The 26,595-nt window shown below is 39.4% G+C and overlaps 1 protein-coding gene and 1 long non-coding RNA gene across 6 annotated transcripts in view; one reads left to right on the top strand and one right to left on the bottom strand.

The window, feature by feature from the left end:
* Positions 1-26,595, bottom strand: part of CPNE4 (copine 4) — a 516,611-nt gene that overhangs the window by 330,379 nt on the left and 159,637 nt on the right. The gene's annotated exons all lie outside the window — the stretch shown is intronic.
* LOC112831800 (uncharacterized) overlaps positions 1-26,595 on the top strand; it is a 37,466-nt gene that overhangs the window by 5,017 nt on the left and 5,854 nt on the right. The window contains exon 2 of the long non-coding RNA XR_003210239.2: positions 23,090-23,232. This is a non-coding gene — a long non-coding RNA (uncharacterized lncRNA). The remainder of the gene's footprint in view (positions 1-23,089; positions 23,233-26,595) is intronic.

Genomic DNA, 26,595 nt, shown 5'->3' with positions numbered 1-26,595 from the left:
CAGACAAATCTTCTGCCCCCTTTCCTCGCTCTTCTCCTTCTGGGATCCCTATCATGCAACTGTTAGGCCTGACAGCGTTGCTCAGTTCCCTGGGTCTATTTTCATTTTGCGTATTTTTCCCCCCTCTCATCTGCTCGGCTTGATTGCTTTCCATGACTCTGTCCTCCAGGTGGCTGGTCCTTTCTCCTACTTCCTCTTCCTTGCTATTTATTCCAGATGGTCTATTTTTATTTCCATTTAGTAAATCCAATAGCTCTAACTGGTTCTTTTTGACATCTCCTAGCTCTTGGTGGAGGGTCTCAAGGACGTCCTGCAGTCCTTCCTCAATTCCAGCGAGAATCTTTATGAGCGTTACTTTAAATTCGCTATCAGACATATTACTTATCTCCGTTTTGCTTAGGTCTCCTGCTCTGATTTTGTCCTGTTCTTTGATTTGGGACACATTCCTCTGTCTCCTCATTCTGTCTCTTGCGTTGTCTCTTTTTCTGTGTTAGGAATGTCAGCTACGTCTCCTGCACTTGAAAGTAGTGGCTCTATGAAGAAGAGGTCCTGCAGTGTAATGTCTGTTCCCCAGAACCTGGTGCTTCAGGGAGTGTCTCCTATGTGTGTAGCTCCAGGGGGTGTCCTACCGTTGTGGCTCCTTCAGTGTTTACCTTCAGTCCTGTTGTCTGCGATGGCTCCCTGCCTGTTGTGGGCAGTCTGGTGCCCGTGGTGTTAGTGGGCTGCTCCGGGGCTGCCTTGGGCTTGAGTCGAGTCAGACCAGGTGTTTGCCAGAGATGCAATAGCACCAAACTGCAGGCACTGTCCCTGTGTCGTCCCCGGAGAAGCTTTTGTTGGTGGGTGGGGCCTGCAGTCAGACCAGCTGCCTGCCCTCAGCCCACTGCTGGGGTCACAGTCAGACGGGTGTGTGGTTATCTTCCCCTCTCCCTGGGGCAGGACTCACTCTGGAGTGGTGCTGACCTTGTCTGGGCCGTGCACACACTGTCAGGCTTGTGGCACCGCTTTGACGGGATCTTGCCAAGAGCGATCAGAGAGGGTGGATCTGCTTCGCTGTGGCCTCTTGTCTATGCCGGGCTGCGGAGAGTCTGTTCTGCCAGTTTTCGGGCTGCTTTTTGGGTTATTTATGCCAACGTGGGTGCTCTCTAGGCGGCCTCGCGGCAAGAGGTCAGCCCAGGGACGTCCTGCTGCACATATTTTTAATAAAGGATTTAATGGAAACAGTATGGATATGTTTTAAAGAGTATAGAACTTTGAGTCAGTTAGACCTAAGTTTGAATCCGAGATCTAGGTTGTATGACTAAGTCAGTCAAACTCAAGAGTCTTGATTTCTTCATTTGCAAATGGGAGTTATATTGCTTATGCCACAGGAGATGCTGGAAGGATAAAATAAGACAACTCCTATCTTCTGTGTGCCAAAAAATGCAAAGCAACAACAATAACCAATAAATGACAGTGATTAGCCCAACAAGAGGCTCACAAATGATGGTTGAGTGTTTTTGAATGAATAACACCTGTTTCATGCGTTTGCCTTTAATACCTAAGGGGATAGAACCCTGTAGAATTTCTGGACATCAGTGCATGAAACTCCTATTAAGCTGTTAGTTTCAATATACAAATCCCACATTTGGTATGTTTTGCTGCCTCTGTCACCACTGACTTCAAGCATTTCTATCCACCTGCTATGGAATGAATATTTGTGTTCCCCTCAAATTTTTATGCTGAAATCTAATCCCCAGTGAATGTGATGGTGTTAGGAGATGTGGCCTTTTGGGGGTGATTAGGTCATGAGGGTGGAGGCCTCATGAACGGGATTAGTGCCTTTATAAAGGAGACCCCAAAGGTCCTGTGCCCCTTCTGTTATTTGAGAACACAGCAATAACCATGAAGCAGATCTTTACCAGACACCAGACACCAACTCTGCTGGTGCCTTAATCTTGGACTTCCCAGGCTCATAACTGTGAAAAATAAGTTTCTGTTATTTATAAGCCACCTAGTCTACAGTATTCTATAAAAGCAGCCTAAATGCACTAAGATTATACCACCTCATATAAAAATGAGTTTAGGTTTCACTGTTGAGTACAATCAGAAATATATTAACCTCAATTTCAGTATTCCTGAAACTAGATATTTTTGCCCATCTTTGTAGAAAACCCTACATTTGGAGTCTAGTAATGATTGTAAAGCATCACTTATTGAAGAGATTCTTACAGGCTTGGTTCAGATCCATTTGGTTCAGTTTAACACAAAGTTGTTAAGTGTTTACTCCTCACCAAATCTCTCAAAAACAAATAAAAGAGTTCTTGCTTTCAAAGAATTTATAGAATAAGTGCTTCTATTGCAGAAAACTTCCTGAGTCAAGGATTCAGGATTTATGGTTGCTTTCTGTGAAAGCCAGTCACCTTCTTATGACTCAGTTTGTGCCATCCGACATTGTTAAAAGGGAATCAAATGTTAGAACTGAGGAGAACCTGACTTTCCCTTCAGTAGGATAGAGTTCAAGGGCACAGAAGATGGGCAAGCTTTGGCCAGTGAGTACACAAAGGGATAAAGCCTAAACACCAGCCAGGAGTTTTTTAGAATCATCAAAGGGAGAGTTACAGTGCACGTTAATGAAGGGAGTGGGGACACAAATATTTCATCATTGTCACTCTGTTCAGTATTCAACAATATTTATTTAAGTCTCACCAGACACGAGAGCTGTTTCCCTGGGGGCCAGTCCTTTGCCATTTTTTTCTTACATTCTACATCCTCTCTTTGAACAATACCACCCAAATGTATAGTTTCAAAGAACACAAACACCTTAGTGTATCAGAAACCTACATTTGCAGCCCAGAGATGGTTCTGTGTGCTAGAAATTTATTTCAAGTTGTCTTCTAAATGTCTCTGATACCCCAAATCTTTCATAATTCTTATTCTGGCTCTTGAGAGCCCCATGACCATATCTCATCAGCCAAAATTCTCAGTCATCTTTGATTCCTTCCTCTTCCTTACCACTCACATCAATCTAGACTCTGAGCCCTGTTAGTTCTCCCACCAAAATTTCCTACATCCATTTCATCTTCTCTGTACCCACAGCGCCTGCTCTAGTTCAGTCTCCCATCAGTCGTTGCCTGGATACCTGACCAGGCTCCCTCCTGGTTTGCTTCTCTCTGATTTCTCCCTACCTAACCTCCTGTTACATAGCCAGTAATTAGTCTTTCATTAACCCTCAAATTTTCGTATAACCTTCACTCTGATACAAACAAATACCAATGGTTTCCCAAAGATTTATACATCTTCCATGATCTGGCTGTCTCTCTTCCTACCAGAAAATCATTTGTCTTTTTCCAACGAGCCATGCCCTTTTAAGCTCTTACATTTTTCAACATACACTCTTCCTTTTTTAATGCCCTTCACTTCCTACTCTATATAGCAAACACCTCCACATTCAAAATTCCTCTAAAAGCTCACATTCTCTGTGAGGCCTTCTCCGGCTCTCTCTGGCAGTTTTTCAATCTATATATTCCATATATTCCCACATAATCACCCCTATAATCAGACTTACCACACCAAATAAAAAGTATTAGTTTAACCTCTCTTAAGACTAAGGCTACTTCTAAATAAGGACTGTGTCTTATTCATCTTTCTGCTCTCAACCTGCCCCCCCGCCTCCACCAACTACCATTCAAGGCATGGTATAGAGCCTGGTACTGGCCAGGATATCAGTCCACATCTGTGGGCTGAAAAACAACATAGCAAGTATCACAGGTTGGGTTCTCTTAGCAACAGACCCAGACAGAGTCTAGTACAGAGGTATGCATTTAGGAGTGCTCTTGGGACTAGTACCTGTGGGAGGGAAGGGAGGAAATCAGGGGTGGACAGAGGGACAAGTCAAGCTGCTATGTAGTTCAATGACAGCCACAGCCACTCCCACAGGAGCTCTAAATGGCCCTCCGGAATTGTCCCAGGTTGGATCAACATGATCAGGCCTTTATACAACCAAACTGATGATTTATTGAATGTGGGGCACTCCAGAAAGGGGAGTAATGCTGGAGGAAGAGGTTCTTTGACACTAAGATAAATAAAGGGGCTAGCAGCTGAGGATCACCTGCTGACAGCTGGCCAGTGACCAAGGCAACAAGTTCTTCCTTGTATGGACCTAGTGGCACATTGCAGTGTGCATCAGAGAGACTCAACTCATTTAGTGATAAATGAATCACTTATGAACTGCATTTAGCTAAGAGTAGCAGAGTACTAAGAGCAGTAATACACACCCATCAGAGGCTTTATTTTTCTCCAAACAAGAATTCTGCAGGTTGGAGATGACTGACATTAGTTCAGTGGCTCAGAGTTCTAGGACTGAGGTCTCCTCATTCCTCTGGGCCTTTACCTCACAGTCAAGGGAACAGCTGTGGCAGCTTTACGTATGTGTCCCTTTTCCAGGGAGCAGAAATGAGAAAGAAGAAAGAAGAAAGAGCTGGTATGTATAAGGAATGAAACTTTTTCAGAAATCCTCGGCTCAGACTTCTTTCTTATATCTCATTGGTAGGAACCCTATCACATAGCCACACCTGGATGAAAGGGAGACTGGAAATCATAATTTTTCCATCATAGTTACACTTATTAATCTTTATGAATTTTTACTACTACATTGGTCATTATGTATAAGACATTATACTAGATTAGAAATTTATAAATAAGACATACTTCCATCCAGAGTTTAGAGTCTTGATGAGGAAACAAAACACAGACACATAAAAATAACAATTTCAGAGCAACAGAAGTATGAACTAATCTAAGTTTTGTCTTTTATTGTGGTAAAAAATGAGTAACATGGAAATTATAATTTTTATAGATGGGAGCGATTGCCTCCTCACTATCCCCCAAAGCAGAGTTTTGTTGGTGAAAAAGGAAGAATGGATATTAGGCAAGTAGGGATTTCTGCCATATGAATCCGGGTTTAAAAACCTATGTTCAAAGGAGAAAACAAGTGACACGTAATAAAGACTGGAGAGCATAGCGACAGGGTGGATTCATAAGGTAACTGCTGTTCTGTAAAGTGACAGTTTCCCACTTAGCATAGCAAAATTACATGAATTAATTAAGCTTGCCAGAGGAGATTAAGGAGAGAGAGAGAGGCATATAGTGCCTGACACCGCAGAAAACAGGTTGCTGGGACAAAGAACCAAAGTCATCTTAAATTAAAGAGGGCTAAAAAAAAGAATAACAAAGAAAAGGGCAAAACAGGAACAAGACACCACCGAGCATTAAAACAAAACTGCAAGCGTTAAGACACAAAGCACAAGGATCTCAGCAACTAGTCAGCAACACTCGTTTAGCAATTCAAGCGAGAAGTCAGAAAGGCGGCTGGTACTGCTGGGAGTATGTTAAGAGTTTGTTGCCAATGTTCATAAAAGAAGCTAAAGGTCACATTTTGAAGACAGAAATAGGTTTCTCTGATGCGAGAGAAGAGATGGAAAGGAGGTTGTGACACTCAGTAGGAACAGACTCCCCACCTCCCTTGGGGCACAGCTGTTACAGGAGTTACAGAAGTGGGTAAGAAAAGCTACCAGGACAAAAAGCACCAGGAGCTGATAAACTAAGAATCCTCGAATTCAGAAGGCAGCACACCCGGAGGACAACAAAATCCTAACCAGATTTCAAGAACAAGAGAAGAATGGAACCATAGTGTAGCCACAAGGTGGCCAATATCAACTGGTGACTGAGAAACAAAAGGACACAGACAACTTGAATGAGACACTGTGAATTCTAATTCTAGTCATAAGGAAAGCCTGGGCCTGAGGTCATCATAAGAGTTCAACTCGTCTAGCCCTCTGTGCAAATGCCCAGTTCCTTCCATTATCAGAAAATTCTAGCAACTTCTGTACAACTACCTTCCATAGTTTAATCACCCTTCATTTAATTTTTTATTTTTTTAAAGATTTTATTTATTTATGAGAGAGAGAGAGAGAGAACACAAGCAGGGGGTAGGGGCAGAGGGACAAGCAGACTCCCTGCTGAGCAGGAAGCCCAACACAGGACTCAATCCCAGGACCCTGAAATCATGACCTAAGCCAAAGGCAGATGCTTAACCAACTGAGCCACCCAGGCACCCCATCACCCCTTATTTTATAGTTGATTTTCATTTTGTGGAGGTAAGGTTGTGCAATGGACAGAATACTGAATATTCTACCAGGGACCTTGGATTTTAATTCTGGCTCTGCCACTAACCAGGTTTATGACCTTGGAAAAATAACATCCCCTTCTTTGGGCCTCATCTGCAAAATGAAGGAGGTGGACCATCTTTCTCAGTTTTCCTTCATCCTCTGTGTAGATGGATAATGAATAATGTGTTTTCCTTATAATAATCCTTCATAAAACAGATCTCAGCAGTAACTCTCCCCAAAATGAAACTTCACCTAGCAATTGCCCTTTCAGAAAAAGACAACCCTCATTCCTTTGTCTTTTTTCTTCTAAATTCCCACCCATAAGAACAGTACTACTGAATTTTAAAAATAAAATCTAGCAAGGATAGAGATTGAGGAGTTTATGAAATATCTTTGTATCACTTAATCCTTGCAGGTGAGGGAAGGTGCTGGCAAAGACTTATAATGGTCCCCCAATACCCATTCTTCTTGTCTGCAGAGGAATAGAACCCTAATTTTTATCGTGGTCCATGACCATCTAAAATAAAGGCTGCCTTTCCAGCCTCCACCCATGCCTCCCACCTTGCAGATAGACATGACACCTCTCTAAGTTCTGGCAGAAACTATTAACATTTCTACAATGTGCCCTGAAAAAGAGGTGATCATGCACTTCTTTCAACCTTCCCCCTTCCTGTGGACTCAAGTGCAAACTGACAGGTGGAGCTCAAGCAACATCTTGGACCACAGGGTAGCAGCTCCATGTGGAGGATGGCAATGCAACAGGATAGAGCGCCTTGATTCCTAATGAATCCATGAATCTGCCTTAGCAGGCTCTGGACATCTTTACTGTATGAGAAAAATAAGCTTCTGTTTTGTTTAAATAACTAATATTTTTATTTGTTTCACATGCTGATACAAATACAGGAGCTATTAGTTTTATTTTACAGATTTAACAATTTGCTGACAACTTTCATAGGGCTAACATTTGAATACAGGACAATTTTGACACCTAGCCCAATGCACTCCTTACTTCTCTCTAAAGAGACAAAAGCAACCCATAGCAGATTAAAGACCCTTCCCCTAAGAGAGAATTCATCGTTGTCTAGAACATCTCTGAAGCAGCTCATGTTGCCCTCCACGTGGAAAAACATCCCTGTGACATGTTAAAGAGGACAATCACCTCTCTAGAATTAAGCAGGGGATGTTGGACACCACCTTTACAAAGGATTCTTATTCTCCTCAAAGTATCTGAGCAAGGACTAGGAGGAAATGAGAACACGGTATCAGAAATATCAGGTAAATTCAAAAAAAACAAAAAACAAAAAACACAACTTGCTAAGTTGCTGTGACATGCATTTCACAGGCTTCTGAGAACTAAGCCAAGACTTCAAAAGGAATTTTTCAGGAAAGAGACAAAGAAGTCCTTACCTCTCCTACCCACCTAACCTCCCTATATGCTATCCCCAGTCCTAAAACACTCGGATAAGTCTTATCACTTCCAGAAAGCGAAGGGGTGGGGAGGTCAGTCTTGCTTCTCCCTTTGCTGAGTGAGACCCAAATTCCACATTGTCTCCCTCACAGTGCTGTTGTGTTCTCACTGCCCAGAGGAGCTGAAGTATAAAGAGTAAGACAAATTATTCTGGAACAGGTTATATTAGAACTATTAACTCCCTTGGGAGGGATGGGGAGGCTGGGTGATAGACATTGGATAGGGTATGTGCTATGGTGAGCGCTGTGAATTGTGCAAGACTGTTGAATCACAGATCTGTACTTCTGAAACAAATAATGCAACATACGTAAAGAAAAAAGAAAAAGAAGAAGATAGCAGGAGGGGAAGAACGAAGGGGAGTAAGTCAGAGGGGGAGATGAACCATGAGAGACGATGGACTCTGAAAAACAAACTGAGGGTTCTAGAGGGGAGGAGGGTAGGGGGATGGGTTAGCCTGGTGATGGGTATTAAAGAGGGCATATTCTGCATGGAGCACTGGGTGTTATGCACAAACAGTGAATCATGGAACACTACATCAAAAACTAATGATGTAATATATGATGATTAACATAACAATAAAAAATTTTTAAAAAAGAACTATTAATTCCTTTTGTTGTTTTTATGTAGAACTCCTCAGCATTTCTCACAGTAAACATATCCTCCTCTAAGAAGTAGATGGATGGAACCTATGATGCTCCAAACAGCTGGGACAGCCCTTTACCAAAGAACAGCAGAGGCAGCCAAAGCCCATTAGTTAGCCCAGCTTTTCAATTTAAGGAAAATTTGTGTACCGTGCATCTTCCACTTCTGCATATTTTATAGTAACAGAATATTTTTGGATAAAAGCATAAATAAAAGATGTTGCTGGGTTTTTATACAATGCATTGTATCTGTTATATTTTATTGTGAGGCCTACAATTTGAAGGTGAATATAGATAATACACAAACAGTAAAATATGGCATTTCCTGTGACATGAGAAGTATAAAGAAGCATATATAGGAGTCCTAATTTGATAAGGAAGGGAGAGCAAAGTTTGATAAGAGGGAGTTAAGGAAGGTTTCTCAAAGAAATGACAGCAAATCTAAGACCTATCTACGATGAGTAGAAGATGTTCTGGAAGAATGTCTACAGCAGAATGAACAGCATGGGCAACTGTCCAGGAACATCTATCTCAGTGGGATCATGACAGGATACCCTCCTGGGTCCCACTTGGCCACCTTAGCCAAAATGGTCAAAATAACACTACTTACTAATAATTTGTTCATTCAGTCAGTTATTAAATATTCAGTGAGCACCAACTAGGTGCTACATACTTTGCTGTTGTTAAAAAGAAAACCATAGGCCCAAGGTGGAGTCACTTGCAGCAAAACACGACTTAATTGCAGTTTCAACCTCTCCAGGAATGAAATCTTAAGACAAGCAATCTGGAATTTTCTAGTCAGGATAATGAGGTAATCTGTAATATCAGCCCTCCCCATCCCTTAAAGGAAGATGAGGTAATCTGGGTGATACCACCCCTGGCCCTTCCCCTAAGGGAGGGTGACCTTGCCTGAAACAATTCTTTTTCTTTTGCTAATAACTTCTTGTCCAACTCTCCTTCCCATAAAAACCTTCCATTTTATAGCACTCCTTGGAGCTCCCCTCTATTTGCTAGATGGGATGCTGCCCAATTCATGAACTGTTTAATAAAGCCAGTTAGATCTTCAAATTTACTCAACTGAATTGTTTTTTAACATTGTAATTATAGAGCTTAAAGGGATCAAATAAGACATGCTCCCTTCCCTCAAGAAGCAACCAGTTTTGCCAATAGAAGCAGTCCTTGAATAAATTGGTGGTATGAGGGCTTCAGCTGCTAATAATCAGGCATGAACAGGACACAGTGTGGTCATTAAAAGACAACTAGTATCATTCTGAGGGGAGACGACCAGAAGGCAGTGGGTGAGAAATCAAGGGACAGCAAAGGAAAGGCAAAAAGAAGAGAAGTTCGATAAACTGAATGCAAAGTTAATCAGCAAAGGCTGCATTTACTTATTTACTTACTGTTAAAGCAGCCAACTTCTAAACTTCATTAGCTTTGTTGGGAGCACATTGTTCTCCCAATTAGCTTCTTTTAGATGTTCTGAGAAAGGATGCTAATTAACAATGGTGCTAGCAGGTTTCTATTTAGAAATCATTTGACTGAGGACATCACACTCAACCACGTCGGAGGAAGCACAGGGAGCCACCCTCTCGGGAAGTGAGATCTTTCAGCCTGAAGAAGAGAAGGTAGAAAGGGAATTCTGTAACCTCCTAGGAAAATCCAGGCATTTGTTGAACATCCTCTGTGAAGAGTGCCTAGTGATGTCTTAAGTGAAGTGGGGGATGGGAAAAGACAGTAGTTTAGGACATCAATCATTAAATGACCTCAGGGAGAATGTTCTAAGAGTCTAAAGAGGGGGCAAAGGAAACATAAAGGAATTAAAGAATTGCAAAGATAGAAACCGGTCCCTGGGTAAAGTGGGGGGGAGGGTACAGGAAAAAGAATCTGCAACATTAAGTATTTATAAGTGGCACTTCAAGCTGATGGCGGTCAACTGCTGTACAACGCCAAGGAGTAAAAACAGAACAGGAAGGGTGTGTTCCCTCTGCTCCAGGAGGTAATCATAGTTAGAAAATAAGAATTAATTGGGATTTTTCCTGATAAGAGTTAAGAGGATTGAAATAATATATACCAATGAAGGTTGAGGAATCTTCCTAGAGATCTTAAGAATAGGATTGTATTCGTAGATGTCAGCATTGAGAATGTTTTTTCAGAATTCAGCAGGAACACCATCACCTCTACGAATGTTTTTTTGTTTTTGTTTTTTTTGATCACCTCCTACCCTAACCACAGCCTAAGTTAGATCCTGTGGAAGATTACATTTTCCAAAGATGTCTGCACCAACATATATCCAGTCCCACATCCTCTTCTTATATCATGACATTGACATTTCTCCATCAAGAGGTGGGATCTTTGTTCCCCTACCTTGACCTGGGTAGACCTTTGTAACTGACTCAAACAATACATTGTGATAGAAGTGCATGATTTCCAACACTAGGTCATTAAAGGCAATATGGCTTCTGTCTGGCTCTCAATTGGGATAATTGCCTAAGAACCCAGCCACCATGTTGTGAGGAAGCTTGGACCACATGAAGAGGTCATATGCAGATGTTATGACCCCCAGCCAAAACATCATACATGTGAGTGAATGAGGCCTCAGATGATTTTAGCCCTTAGCCTTCAAATTTTCTAGCAAAGACCCCAGACGTTGTGCAGGGACAAACTAACCCAGATATGCACTGTCTTAATCATTGACTCACAGAAAATGTGAGAGATAATAAATGATTTTTGTTTCTTTACCTCACTAAGGTTTAAGGTAAAGTTTTACACAGCAGTAGGAAATGAACAGAGATACCATCTTACGTGGCCCTACAGTACCCATTTTAATGAAATCATAGCTTTTATCACATGAAGTAATTCATAGTGTAATTCATTTACCTTATCTATCACAAGATCGGGAACTCTCAGATGGCTGAAACCACATCTTTTCACTTGCATGTCTCCAAGACCTAGCGCAGGGCAATAAATAAAGGAGGACCCATCTCATTTTGCTCTATCCATTTCTGACACCTTCTACCAAGGTCAACATAAATAATAAGAATTGATATTCAATGAGTCCCTACTAATACAAGCAGATGCCCTAAATTCATATGGGTACAAATTTATTTAATATACACACCAGCCCTAGCCCAATGAAGGAGGTTCTTTTACTAAAGAAACTGAAATAACTAAGGCATAAAGAGGCAATGACTCTTGCCCAGATAGTACTGGAAAAGTGAAGATTCAAACTTCAGGCAAAATTCAAATTTCCACAACCTGGAACAACCTGGAGCTTAACCACTTCTCAATATTAAAGATCACAGGGTGAGAACTCAGACAAGACTGGAAAATCTACTCTCACCTACCTAGGACTGCTGGTAGTATGAGGATGAAATCCTAACTAAGTATTAGCAATAGTAAATGTCAGAGCTTAGGTGTCTTGCGGAATAAATGCAGACAGCTTATGCTTTGTGACTGACAGCTTTGGGAAGGCAGGTGGGTATGCCAATTATTAAACTCTTGTCTCTCAGTTTCCAACCCATGCTTCTGTGTTACTTTGTGAGGCTTGGGCTGGAGACTCTGAAAACTGCTTTCTGCTTTGGCAGCTGGATCCCTGCTAAGCTGTACCAAGAGGGGTCACCAGAGGTAACTACAAGGCTGGAGAAGAAAGAGGAAAAGACCTACCTCTCTGTGTTCTAGTTCTGCTTCTTGTCCCCATGAGCATCAGCAACCTTCCCCAAGCAAGATTTCTCAGCCCAGCAATGTCACCTCATTCCTTTGGAAGCTGCTGAATCCACTTCCCAGTTTTTCCAACACTCACAGAACCAGCCTTGTTGTCCCCTTCAGACACACAGCACAGTCTCCTCCTCAAAGGTCTGAATTTTGGTCAACTTTTTCCCCTTATTCTTCCAGCCCCAAGGGCAAAACCTACTTTCTGCAGTTGCTGTCATTTTGATACCTTCATGTCTCCTATTTGCCTTTCCACATCTTTAATTCCTAGTAAACAAATCCTCATATTAAATTCTCTTAAAATAACTTGTAGTTTCCTTCTTTTGACTGGACCCTGACTGATACAGTGGGGGATGAAAATTATTACTCTGGTAAAGCCAGCTTCTGAGATTCAGCCAGAGAAACCTGCCTTTAGGAAACCTGCTAATAGTTCCTCCTCCCTTTGTAATATCCTGATCTTTTAGAACAAGCTCTACTTCCCTGGCTCTGTGAGCAGACCCTGAGACCACTCTGAGGCATCCGATATGCAAGGAACTCAATTGGGATAATTGAGGGGCAATAAAGATACAATTCTTTTGCATGGGAAACATTTTGTTTAGTACATCTGTGTGTCCCATTCATGTTCACAAATATCTACATAACAGTGACTTTCAACACATCACATTGTAAAACCTATATATAAAAAGTATATCAACTTTAATTTGTTAATCATACCTCAGTTAAGCTTGGGGAAGGGTGGGGTGGGAAACACTCACTTTCATGCTAAGTACTGGGAATTCAGTAACGGCAAATGCCCAGTCTCTATCCCTGAGGAGCCCACACTCTAAAAGGGTGGCTAACCAGAAATGAATCATCTCATTTCAGCCCAGTGAGAGCTATGGGCAAGATATGCACTGGGAATTGGGGACAGTTGGAAGGCGGAAGTGACCTCTGTACCTTCTCTGACTCCTCGGCTTCCCTCTGTACTACCTGCCTCTTTTTCCCAGTCTCAGGCCACTCCTGAGGACACAGCTGGCCCATAGGCTTGGGAAGAGTGAGGAACTACTAGATATTTCCCCCAATCATTTCTGTCTACCTAGGCTTTGATATCCACAGTAAGGTGACTGTCCAGTGTAGAATGCACCATTTGACCACTTAATCTCAATTTAAAACTACTTTAGTTTTCAAGCTATTCATTCATCCATTGCTCACTGGATAAGTGTTTGTTGAGCACCTACAGCACTCCAGGCACTGGGCCAAACACAGAATAAAACAGGGAACGGACAAGATACAGTCCCAGCCCTCAAGATGCTATGGTGCATTTATAAACAGGTTATCTTGAGAAATTACCACTTATTTTCCTTTCTTGAACTCCTGAAGTGCTTCCAGGTTGCTGCAGAGTGGAAGGTAAGAAGACCCCTTCTGTTGGTTTTGTGACCTTGGTTTCCTCAGTTACAAATATAAAGGTAATGCCATTGATTTGGCAGAGTAATTGTAAATATTGAGTTTATGTATATGAAGGCATTACATACATATTGGATTGAATCTAAAGCAAAATGATGCTACTTCATTTTTCTTTTTATATTTAATATGCTCATTTCATTTACAATGTTGTTTCATTGAAAACCATTAATTTCAACTATATAGTAAAGAAATGAATTTTAAAATTCACATATGGAGTTCCTTTTAACAATGGGAGAAGTTGGAAAGATTTTGGCTTAAAGCTAAACAAGACAAAAGAAAATTACATGCGTGTTATTGATGGATATTTCTCACACACCTACCTCCACTGTCAGACCCAAACTTTCTACAGAATATAAGGTCATTAGACTGACATTTAAGGCCTTTGCTGGCCTTGACTAAGGGGATGTGCCAACATCATATCATTTAATTTTCATAGCAAACCAATGAGATAGGCATTATTCCGATTATACAAACAAGGGAACTAAAGGCTAAGATGCTGAGTAACTTGCTCAGGCTTATTCAACAAGTATGAAGAAGATTTGGGATTCCATCTTTAGACTGTTAACCTATAAAAGCCATGGATTGACTCCATAACACATGGCTTCATGGAAGGCACTACATAAATACTGGATCACACACACACCACAGGCTAAATGAAAGAAAGTGTCTCCAAGGATCCTGAAAAACATAAGCTATTTAAGAAACCATTTTGTTTGAGTTCTCTTTTTTTCCCCTTTGGGTAGTATAGCTAAAGGTTTATAAATTTTATCTTTTCAAAAAAACAATTCTTAGTTTTGTTAATCTTATTTATTGTCATTCTAGTCTCTATTTCACTTATTTCTGCTCTAATCTTTATTTCCTTCCCTCTACTAACTTTGGGCTTAGTCTGTTCTTTTTATAGTTCCTTGAGCATTAAGGTTAGGTTGTTTATTTGAGATTTTTTCTTCTTTTAAAATGTAAGCATTTATCACTAAAACTTCATAGAACTTCTTTTGCTGCATCCCCAAAAGTTTTCATATGTTGTGTTTCCTTTTTCATTTGTCTCAAGATACTTTTTGATCTCCTTTTTAAAATTTCCTCTTTGACCCACTGGTTGTTCAGGAGCATGTTGTTTACTTCTCACGTATTTGTGAATTTTCCAGTTTTCCTCCTGTTATTGATTTCTAGTTTCATACCACTGTGATTGGAAAAGACATTGATATGACTTCAATTTTGTGTTTCTATAACAACAAATTGTCCAAAAAGGAAACTAAGGAAAAAAAAATCCCATTTACAATAACATAAAAGAAAATACGTGGGAATAAATTCAACCAAGGACTTGAAAGACTGAAGTCTATAAGACATTTATGAAAAACATTGAAGAAGACACAAATAAGTGAAAAGATATTCTGTGTTCATGGATTGGAAGAATAATGTTGTTTAAATACTACCCAAAGGAATCTATAGATGCAATGTAATCCCTATCAAAACTCCAATGACATTTTTCACAGAAATAGAAAGTAGTCCTAAAATTTGTGTGGAATCACAAAAGACCCTGAACAGCCAAAGCAATTGTGAGAAAGAAGAACGAAGGTGGAGGCATTACATTTCCTGATATCAAATTATATCACAAAGCTGTTATAATCAAAACAGTATGGTACTGGCATTAAAAACAGACACATAGGTAAATGAAACAGAATAGAGAACCTAGAAATGAACACAACCACATGCAGTCAACTAATCTTCAATAAGGGTTCCAAGAAGATACAAAAGGAAAGGATAGTCTCTTCAATAAATGATGTTGGGAAAACTACATATTCACATGCTAAAAAAAAAAAAAAAGAAAAAGAAAAAAGAAATTGGACCCTAATCTTACACCATACACAAAAATTAATTTGAAATGGATTAAAGACTTAAATATAAGACCTGAAACAATAAAACTCCTAAAAGGAAACATAGGGGAAAACTTCCTTGACATTGGTCTTGTCAATCATTTTTTGGATATGACACCAAAAGCATAGGCAAGAAAAGCAAAAATAAACAAGTGGGGCTACATTAAACTAAAAAACTTCTGCACAGCAAAAGAAACAATGACATGAAAAGGCAACCTATGGAATGAGAGTAAATACTTGCAAACCATATATCAGATAATAGATTAACATCTAAAAAATATAAAAAGATTAATATAACTCAATAGTAAAAAAAAACCCAAATAATCCAATTTAAAAATGAATAAAGAATCTGAATAGACATTTTTTCCAAAGAAGACATGCAAATGGCCAGCAAGTATACGAAAAAATATGGGGGAATGCAAACACAACATACAAAAACTTCTGGGGATGCAGCAAAAGAAGTTCTACGAAGTTTTAGTGATAAATGCTTACATTTTAAAAGAAGGAAAAATCTCAAATAAACAACCTAACCTTAACGCTCAAGGAACTATAAAAAGAACAGACTAAGCTCAATGTCACTCATCATCAGGGAAATGCAAATCAAAGCGATAATGAGATGTCACTTCACACCTGTTAGGATGGCTATCATCAAAAAGACCAGATAATGAGCATTGGCAAGGGTGTAGGGAAAAGGGAATCATGTACACACTATTGGTGGGAGTGTAAGCACAACCACTATGGAAAACAATATGGAGGTTCCTCAAAATATTAAAAATAGAGCTACCATATATAATCCTGCAATCCCACTTTTAGGTATACATGCAAAGGAAATGACATCATTATCTTGAAGAAATGTCTGCATTCCTGTGTTCATTGCAGCATTATTCATAATAGCCAAGACATGAAAACAACTGCATGTCAATGGATGAATGGATACATAAAATGTGATTATATGTATATTCATATACATATATATATATAAGAATATACACACACATACATACAGAATTTGTTATGCAAATGTCTGACTCCAGGTGTGATTGCAGAGACACCCACTTCAAAGATGGCTATCTTGAATGAATATATTGCCAGCCACATGACTAGATAAAGAATCAGGCCACCCTCCGAACATTGAGGAGCCTTGCTTTTACAGAACTTGATTTTCAGTAACTATTTGGGCCATTTGTTTTCTTTCTCTTCCTGCACCTTAAGTTCCAACTCTTATGTTTTAAATTCACCAATATAGAGTGAGCCCATGAAGCCCTTTGCCCCTACCCTTGACCCCAATAAAAGCAGAACCCCAGGCCCCTGTGCCCCCTTGCTCTCTCCCTCTAACCATGACCTCCCTATGGGGCCCCCAGGTATGTCATTTGCTTCCCAGATTCTGTAATAAACCTTCTTTTTCTTCAAAGTTTCCTGATGGTTATTGCTAAAGGGTATCTTGCAGTCACAGTAAGAACCACAAGCACTGGTCCAGCCACAACACTGGTTATCAGTAGGCTGAGACTGGCACACAAAATAGCCATAAGAGGGGCGCCTGGGTGGCTCAGTTGGTTAAGCATCTGCCTTGGGCTCGAGTCATGATCCTGAAGTCCTGGGATCAAGCCCCGCATCAGGCTCCCTGCTCAGTGGGGAATCTGCTTCTCCCTCTGCCCCTCACCCTGCTCCTGTTCTCTCTCTCTCAAATAAATAAAATCTAAGGAAGGAAGGAAGGAAGGAAGGAAGGAAGGAAGGAAGGAAGGAAGAAAAGAAAGAAAGAGAGAAAGAAAAGAAAAGAAAAGAAAAGAAAAAAAAAAAAAAAAGAGAGAGAGAGAGAGAGAGAGAGAGAGAAAGAAAAAAAAGACCAGCCATAAGAAGAGGAAATCATGCCATCTGTTACAACATGTATGAACCCGGAGGACACTAGCTAAGTGAAATAAGCCAGACGCAGAAAAATGAATACTGTATGATCTCACTTATATGTGGAAACTGAAAGAGTTGAATTCATAGAACCAGAGAGTAGAACAGTGGAGGGGGGGAAATGGGGAGATGTTGGTCAAAGGGTAGACATTTTCAGTCATAAGATGTGTAATTTCTGGGAATCTAATGTACTATATAGTGACTATACTTAATAATACTGTATTGTATAGTTGAAATTTCCTAAGAGAATAGATCTTAGGTGTTCTAACCAGCGGAAAAAAAGGTAACTATGTGAGGTGACATGTGTTAACTGGTTGTGGTAATCATATTATAATGTGTATATGTATTAAATCATCACACTGTATACCTCAAAAAACCATGTTGAACATTATAAATGTATACGATTTTTTAAAAGATTTTATTTATTTATTTCTCAGAGAGAGAGAGGGGAGCAGGCAGAGGGAGAAGAAGGCTCCCCGCTGGGCAAGGAGCCGGATGTGGGACTCAATCCCAGGACCCTGGGATCATGACCTGAGTCGAAGGCAGACGCTTAACCAACTGAGCCACCCAGGCGTCCCAAATGTATACAAATTTAAGTTGTCAATCATTCTTTAGTAAATCTGGAAAAAATATCTTAACATTTTATTTATTTATTTGAGACAGAGAGCATGAGAGAGTGGGAGAGAGCACGAGCAGGGGGGAGGGGTAGAAGGAGAGGGAGAAGCAGACTCCCCACTGAGGAGGGAACCCGATGTGGGGATGGATCCCAGGACCCTGAGATCACAACCTGAGCCCAAGGCAGACGCTTAACTGACTGAGACACCCAGGTGCCCTGGAAAAAATGTTCAAAAAGAAACCATTTTGCCTTTTGCCATCAGAAATTTTCCTGGGCTTTTGAAAACTTAAACAGGTTGTTTGGTTTTTGTTGGTTGGTATTTTCATTCTATTTACTCATTAGTGCAGTTAAAAAAACAAATGAGCTACTTTACCAGAGGCAAACAAGTTCCCATATTTATCAATAAAAAGCAAAAGCAAATTATATTTATCTATTTATACATAATTCCAACCACAACCAAATAGAAGTCCTGCCCTTCACTGATTTTGAGAGCTGTTTATTGCTATGAGACATTCTTTTCCCCCTTTTCATTGTGTGTGTGTGTGTGTGTTATCATCAATTTCAGTAAAGGTTAATCTGTGTGGTAACTGACAAAAGGTAGCAGAACCTAATGAAGCATGTGTGCAGTATCACTAATCAGAAGCAACAGCTAGGGACAACATGGCAAATGCTCCCTAAGTCACACTCCAAGCACTAGGTATAACGTGCACTAGCATAAACAAAGGACATTTTCTATATTTCCAAAAGCCATTCTAGTGCTACTTTCTTCAAGTCTAAAGAGGAGTCGGTGGTATCGTGCTGTCTGTGGCTTCTTTTTTTTAACTGTCTATAGCAGACACTGTGTTTTTGTTTCCTTGACACCGAAACTTCAGTGTCTGGTATTTTTGCCATAAGCATCTTTGTCTGGTATTTTTGCCATAAGCATCTTTACCACAAGCACTTTTGTTGCATAACTAATTGGCCATAAGTCAATTTTGCCATAAGATAAAAACACAAAAAATAAGAGAGAGAGAGATTCATTAAAAAGGACATATTAAACAGAAAAATAAATAACAAAATTAGAAAGGCTTTGTTGCAAAATACAAAATATTTGAATAGATTTAAATTGTGTGTAGATTCATCGATTCTGCATAAATAAATGATTCTATTTTGTGGATTGTACCTAAGCACTTGTCTTCAAAGTCTTTGGGTCATATTATTCTTTCTTTCTTTCTTTCTTTCTTTCTTTCTTTCTTTCTTTCTTTCTTCTTTGCTTGTTGATTCGTCTCCCCATTTGGCATTGCACTTTTTCTTTTTTTGTTATATTTTCCTCCATAAGAAAGGTATGTTTCCAAATACCAGAATGCATATTTGTAACTGAGCTTTGTATTGTATTGTGAAAGCCTTCTATACCATTGTTCGTTTTTGGCATATTGTCACATGTCTGTTGATAGATGTTCCAAGTTCTATGGGAAATGTGGGTTCAAATCTCTGTACCACTGTCTGGATCATTATGAGGGCTAAGATTTATTTAATATAAAAATGGGCCTGGGTGGGTCAGTTGGTTAAGCATCTGCCTTCAGTTCAGGTCATTATCCCAGAGTCCTGGGATTGAGCCCTGCATTGGGCTCCCTGCTCAGCAAGGAGTGTGCTTCTCCCTCTTCCTCTGCCCCTCCCCCCTGCTCATTTTCTCTCTCTCTCAATAAAAAAATAAAATCTTTTTTTAAAAAAATGGGAGTACTGCATCAATGGAGAAATGAAACCAAACACTCAACCAGCTGGTAAAACCAACAAGCTGTCAAACCAAATTGTCACCCAGCCATTTTTTTTACCTTTAATGGCAAAATTGCCTTATAATCAATTAGTTATGTGGCTAAAATCCTTGCCACAAAAATGCTTGCTGCAAAGATGTTTACTGTGAAACTACCTAGAACTGATAAAACACTCTTCTTCCTTGCCTTCTTCTGCTTTAGGAACTATAAAACCAACCACTAATTTCCCAGGGTCCCTTACAGCTAGTAGTAGCCAGTGATAAAATGATCATTAATGACCACTGAAATGTAAGCACATCAAGGTTCTAGGGACACAAGGTGCCTGGGTGGCTTAGTCAGTTAAGCTTCTGCCTTGGGCTCAGGTCATGATCCCAGGGTCCTGGGATCAAGCCCTGCTTTGGGCTCCCTGCTCAGTGGGGAGTCCGCTTCTCCCTCTGCCCCTCCCCCTGCTCATGCTCTTGTGCTCTCTCGCTCTTGCTGTCTTGCAAATAAATAAATAAAATCTTTTAAAAAAGAGGTTTTAGGAACAAAAATTGTCCATTAAAGAAAGGATTCAGGCATGGCTAGCACAGGCCTCCCGCCCAACCTCATTTTTTTCTGTCTAGAATGTAGAAATTATATTTGGCAATTCAACAACCATCTTGTGTCCAGAAGGCAACAACTACAGGGGGGGAAAAGCCAATAAACTTACTAAGGATGGCACAAAGAAAATGCAAAAAGAATCTGAGCTCCTAATGGTGATGTGGAGCAGATGACCCAACATCAGCAACTTCTTGTTATATGAGGAAATTAACCCCTATTTGTTTAAGACCCTCTAGCCTCATTCTGTCACAGGTGAAAGCATTCTTAGCTGGTACAGAGATGTACTGTGGTTTACTATAAAGCCTCTGATATAATATGGATGATTACAACAACTGTGGGTCAAGAATAGCAATTTGAATTGAAAGATATCAATAACAGAAATATCAATCAGTAATAAAGGTAATTAAAAGAGAGTAAAGTTAAACAAAAAAAAAGAGTAATGGTAAAAATGACTGTAAAAGCTAAGAATTACCCTGGTGATTACTGTAATAACTACTGTAGGAGTGAATTAGGAACACGTTGAAAAAATGCAACTGTTGGGGTTGGGAACATATATGCAGAATAGAGAAAACAACTAAATAAAATGTTTATCAGCAGAGGTATTTCACAAAATAAGATATCCAAATGCCCAACAAATATATGCAAGTCTTCTTATTTTTATTCATCAAGGATATGCAGATTAAAACCCGAGTGGGGATACTACTACATACCTACCACATGGCTAAGGTGAAAAAGATAGACAATATCAAATACTGAAGAAGATGTGGAGTAATTAGAACTCTCATACACTACTTACTGATGGGAATGTACTTTTGTACAACCATTTTGGAAAACTTTTTGGAAATATCTACTAAAACTAAACATATGTTCATCCTACAACCGAACAATTGTACTCCTGGGTATTTATACAGAGCAATATATATATATATATATATATATATATATATATATATTCACCAAAAATAATGTATAAGAATGTTCTTGGCAGCATTATTCATTATAGGCCTAAACTGGAAATAATCCAAATGTTTAGTAGCAGGTGAATGGATAAATCAACTGTGGTATATCCATACAATGGAACAGTACACAGCAATGAAAATGAATAAACTAGACTCTATGCAATACCAGGAATCTCACAAATATAATGCTCAATGAAAGAAGCCCACCACAAAGAATACATAATGCATGCTTTATTTGTATGAAAGTCAAAAAGGCAAAATCAACCTATGCTGTTAGAAGTCAGCACAGTGGTTACTTCTGGCACATGTTGAGAGGTAGTAAACAGAAGGAGGCACAAAATGTGTACCAGGGTAAAACTGATGTTCTGTTTCTCAATCTGGGTGCCAGTATTATAGTTAGGTTCATTTTCTGAAAATTTCTTGGGCTATACACTTATGACTTGTAAAATAAAAAGTTTACCTAAAATGATTATCAGAGAACATTCCTCCAAAGACGGACTTGAACAAAATTTCACTCCAATTAGATGTTTCAAATAACAAGAAGACATATCCTTGACCCCCATTTGCCATCAAGAAATCCAAGATATTCCATTAAGAACAAATGTGCTACAACTAGATAGGGTGCACTAATCTCTACAGAAGAACTCCCAAATGATCAAATTCAGCACTGATAAAGCACCAACAATCTCTATAAGCAAGAGAAAAGCTCATTCATCTAAACCTTCAAGTATTTGTTTAGCACCTACCAAGAACCAGACACTGTCCTAGGAGCTAGAGATTCAACAATGAGTAAGATAGATACAAGTCTTGCCCTTATGCCTTAGCAACATATTTATAGATATGTCTCCTCAGGCAAGGGAAACAAAAGCAAAACTAAACTATTGGGACTACACCAAAATAAAAAAACTTTTGCACAGCAATGAAAACCATCAACAAAGCAAAAAGGCAACTCACTGAATGGGAGAAGATATTTGCAAATGATTTATCTAATAAAGGTTTAATATCCAAAATATATAAGGAACTTATACAACTCAACACCAAAAAAATAAGTATCTGTTAAAAAATGAGTAGAGGACCTCAATAGATATTTTTCCAAAGAAAACATGGATTCCAACAGATACATGAAAAGATGCTTAACATCACTAATCATCAGGGAAATGCAAATCAAAACCACAGTGACATATCACTTTATACCTGTCAGAACAGCTAGATCAAAAGGACAAGAAATAACAAGTATTGGTGAGGAAGTGGAGAAAAGGGAACCCTCATGCACCCTTGGTAGGAATGTAAATTGGTGCAACCACTATGGAAAATGGTATGGAGAGTCCTCAAAAAATTAAAAATAGAAATACCATATGATCTAATAATTCCATTACTGGGTATTTGCCCAAAGAAAACAAAAACAGTAATTCAAAAAGATGTCTGCACCACTATGTTTATTGCAACATTATTTACAATAGCCAAAATACAGAAGCAACTTGAACACTACAGAAGTGTTCAATGATAGCGTGTCCAATGATACACACACAGACCCACATGCATACAAAACTATACAGCCATAAAAAAGGATGAGGTCATACCATTTTACAACAACATGGATGGACTTAAGAGGTATTAGGCCAAGTGAAATAGGTCAAACAGAAAAAGACAAATATCATATAATTTTACTTACATGTAGATTCTAAAACACAAAATAAGCAAAACAGAAACAGACTCATAAATACGAACAAACTCGTGATTACCAAAGAGGAGGGGGGTGGGAAGATAAATGAAATAGGTAAAGGGGATTAAGAGCTACAAAATTCCAGTTATAAAACAAGTCACAGGGATGAAAAGTATAGCCTAGGGAATATAGTCAATAACATTGTGATAACCTTGTGTGGTAACAGATGTTACTGAGTAACACTGAGTACTGTATAGAATTGTCAAGTCAATATGTTGTGCACCTGAAACCAATATAACATTATATATCAGCCATATTTAAATAATAATTTTTTTTCAAAAGTCTTACCCTTCTAGATCTTCTCTTGCCCACCCTAAGTTCCTGAATAAAGAACACCTAGGAAATTCATTTGTTTATTCTGGAAGATTCTATCAAAAGTATGACTGAGACTATCTCCTTTTAACTCCTTGAATCACTTTCATTTGGTAAGTCCACTAACCATAATTAATTATGAAGTGAATCTAAAAGTGTATAAGGGTGTGTGTTGTTTGTAAAAACAGACAGATTCAAACTATTTCCTAGAGTTTGTCCGTGAGGGCAGACCACACAGTGTGTGAGATTATCTAAGAGACAAAAATATGATTACATGAAGTGAATGAAGTGACTGTGGAACACTATAGGAGTGTGTATGAGTAAGGGTGTGTGTAACTAAGGCAGATACCTTGTGACTAACATAGACCTACTTCCATTAATAATTTTTTTCTTAAACTTCCTCATCGTTCCCCAAGATCTCGTGATGTAAAGGAAGTCAGTTGTTTCATGTGACATTACCACATCCAGGCTCCTGTGGTATGTTCTCAGGACTGGCACAGAAGCAATCTAATTCAGGCTCAAGGCTACATCAGAGTTATTCTCTATTCAAAGGATTAAACCCTCAAAACTGGTCCCTGATCCTTCCTGGAGCATCTCTTCCTCTCCCCACTGAGAACTGCTGAACACCATCTGTGCTAATAGGCTCTGTGACTCAAAACCCATCCACCTCCTAGGATGACTGTGGACGCCTGTTCTCAAAAGGTCTTTAAAAATAGAAGAGATATTCTCTTCTGGGGGTATGGCTTAGGCAGAGCTCTAGCCAAAAAGATGATGGTCCTTTCATAAAGTCCTCTCAAGAACCATTTATTGGGGCGCCTGGGTGGCTCAGTTGTTAAGCATCTGCCTTCGGCTCACGTAATGATCCCAGGGTCCTGGGATCAAGCCCTGCGTCAGGCTCCCTGCTTAGCAGGGAGCCTACCTCTCCCTCTGCCTGCCGCTCCCCCTGCTCATGCTCTCTCTGTCAAATAAATAAATAAAATCTTTAAAAAAAAAAAAAGAACAATTTATCAACAGAATTATTGAGTTTGGAGATTAGGAGGGCTTGTTGCCTCCTGTTAAAGTCTATCCTTTGCATATAGCATAATTTTCCCTTTTAAGCAATGTTATTCCCTATCTTGTCTACCTGGCAGAGTCAGCCTCAGAGATCTAGTTTAAGTAGCATCTTCCCAGTCTAGAGTTGAATATACTTTCCTTTGACCCCTCCAAACTTATAAAGAATATTATGGCTCACACATTTTTCAGTCCCTTAAGGAATATGAGGTTTTCAAGACAGAGACCATAACTGTCCATTGTCATGTCCAGTGGCAAGGAGGAGGTATGGCGTGCAGTAGGTATTCAGTAGCCATTTATTGAATAAATGCCAGTGACCAGGTAATACTTACAAAATGGAACTTGTGGAAAATAGTTTTCCCCCAAACACAACTTAGGAGCTGCCTTAATAAATGGGACAGAAATTAAGCCATTTACCTCATCTTTAAAAAAAAAAAAAAATCTCCTGTCTAGCTCTCTTGTGAAAACTCATTCCCTATGTGATAGACTCAGAGTATTTCTTTTTTTTTAATTTCTTTTTTTTTTTGGAATCATTTATGAGCAAAAATGCAAACACTATACATTTCTTTCTTTTTTTTCATTCTTTGGGTCATTTATTTATTTTTAAATTATTATTATGTTATGTTAATCACCATACATTACATCCTTAGTTTTTGATGTAGTGTTCCATGATTCACTGTTTGCATATAACACCCAGTGCTCCATGCAATACGTGCCCCCCTTAATACCCATCACCAGGCTAACCCATCCCCCCACCCTCCTCCCCTCTAAAACCCTCAGTTTGTTTCTCAGAGTCCATAGTCTCTCATGGTTCGTCTCCCCCTCCGATTTCTTAAAGAGCTTAGGAGAGATGAGCAGAAAGTTGAATGTCATTAAAAATACTCTTGGGAATTTTCCCTCCAACTGATCAGGGAGATAAAGAGTAGAAAGGAGATTCAGGGTTAAATTGAAGGAGGGGAAAAAAAATAACTTCAAGAATCCAGGTGCATTGAATATAATAATTATCATTCTTTGGATAATAAGGAGAGCTGAGAAATAAAAAGGTTATTTGTTTGGATTCAAGACCTGTTATGATTGATATTTTGCTTAGCCAACAAATTGGCCCTTTAAGATGTTTTTGAAATAGAACAGCTTAATTTCAAGGTTTCACTCTGAGCACAAGGAGAGTAGCCCCTGATGTCTGGGAGCTGGCTTACTGGGCTGACTTAGTGCTATCAGCTAGACTTTGGTGTTACCAGCAGCTGGCCTGGCATGTACAGCTAGGTTTTAGCGTTCTGTTGAACAGAAGATATCTCACAGAACACTATTATAACACATGGCCACTATGTACCCATGATGGAGCAAGACAGAAACTAAACTGCTGCATAATTACCCTTGAACCAGACAAAAACAGAAACACCGTCCTAACCACAAAAATGAGCCAACATCCCCTATCCCAGTAAAAATGAGTGACTGCTGCTTCTTTACCGACTATAGCTTTAGCCTTGGGCTATTCTTCCCTCTTCCCCTGTTAATGTACTCAGTTATAAAATTGCCCTAGCTCCCTGAAACCACTCAAACCAGAGGAAAGCTGTCCCTCCTTAAATACTCCTGAAAACACCTAGCAATAACCCAAAGTCTAGAAGTCCTTTCTTTTTTTTAAGTTTTTTTTTTTAATTAATTTATTTTTTAGAGAGGGAGACAGAGGGAGAAGCAGGCTCCGCACTGAGCAGGGAGCCCGAGGCGGGGCTCGATCCCAGGACCCTGGGATCATGACCGGAGCCGAAGACAGACGCTTAACAACTGAACCACCCAGGCGCCCCTAGAAGTCCTTTCTTAAACTCTCTTACTGAGATGCCTCACAGTTCCCCAAGGAGAGTGTTCTCCCTTGTGGCAATAAGGAATAATAAAGCAACTTGTTCAGCTTTAGATGTCTTACTAGTGGCTGGAGGTTATTTTTCCCTAACATATTTGTTCACTAAAGTACAAACCGACTTCTCCAGGATGCCTGAGTTTAACACTAAGATATTAAACACTCTTGATCAAATTTTATAATTCTATCATATTATCACAATTTATTGTTATTGATCCCACCTCAGTTAAATAGAGCATTTTAGAAACCCCCAGAAGAAATGATGATGGAATAAATTATTTTCAAGGAATGAGAAAAAGAGAATGAACAATTGTAGTTTCTTTTTTCTTGCTTTCCTTGTATAAGGAAGAGACACAGTCTTCCGTAACACAGAGCTCTGGGATTTAGTGGTCACATTTATCCCATGGAAGCCATGCATTTTCCTAAGATCCTCAGCTCATCAACCTTAATTTTTACCAGTTCTCTCTGCACAGAGATTTCTCCATGGAACTGTCACAATATTTTTCTTCCCACTTAGAATACCAGAGCGTTTTCTCTTCCCAAGTTCTTCTTGTGTTGTATAATGTGACAGGCT

The sequence above is a fragment of the Callorhinus ursinus genome, unplaced genomic scaffold, assembly GCF_003265705.2.
Source record: "Callorhinus ursinus isolate GAN/ISIS: 27379988/994484 unplaced genomic scaffold, GSC_fseal_2.0 scaffold1, whole genome shotgun sequence".
Lineage (NCBI taxonomy): Eukaryota > Metazoa > Chordata > Mammalia > Carnivora > Otariidae > Callorhinus > Callorhinus ursinus.
This window is presented reverse-complemented; position numbering and strand designations above follow the sequence as displayed.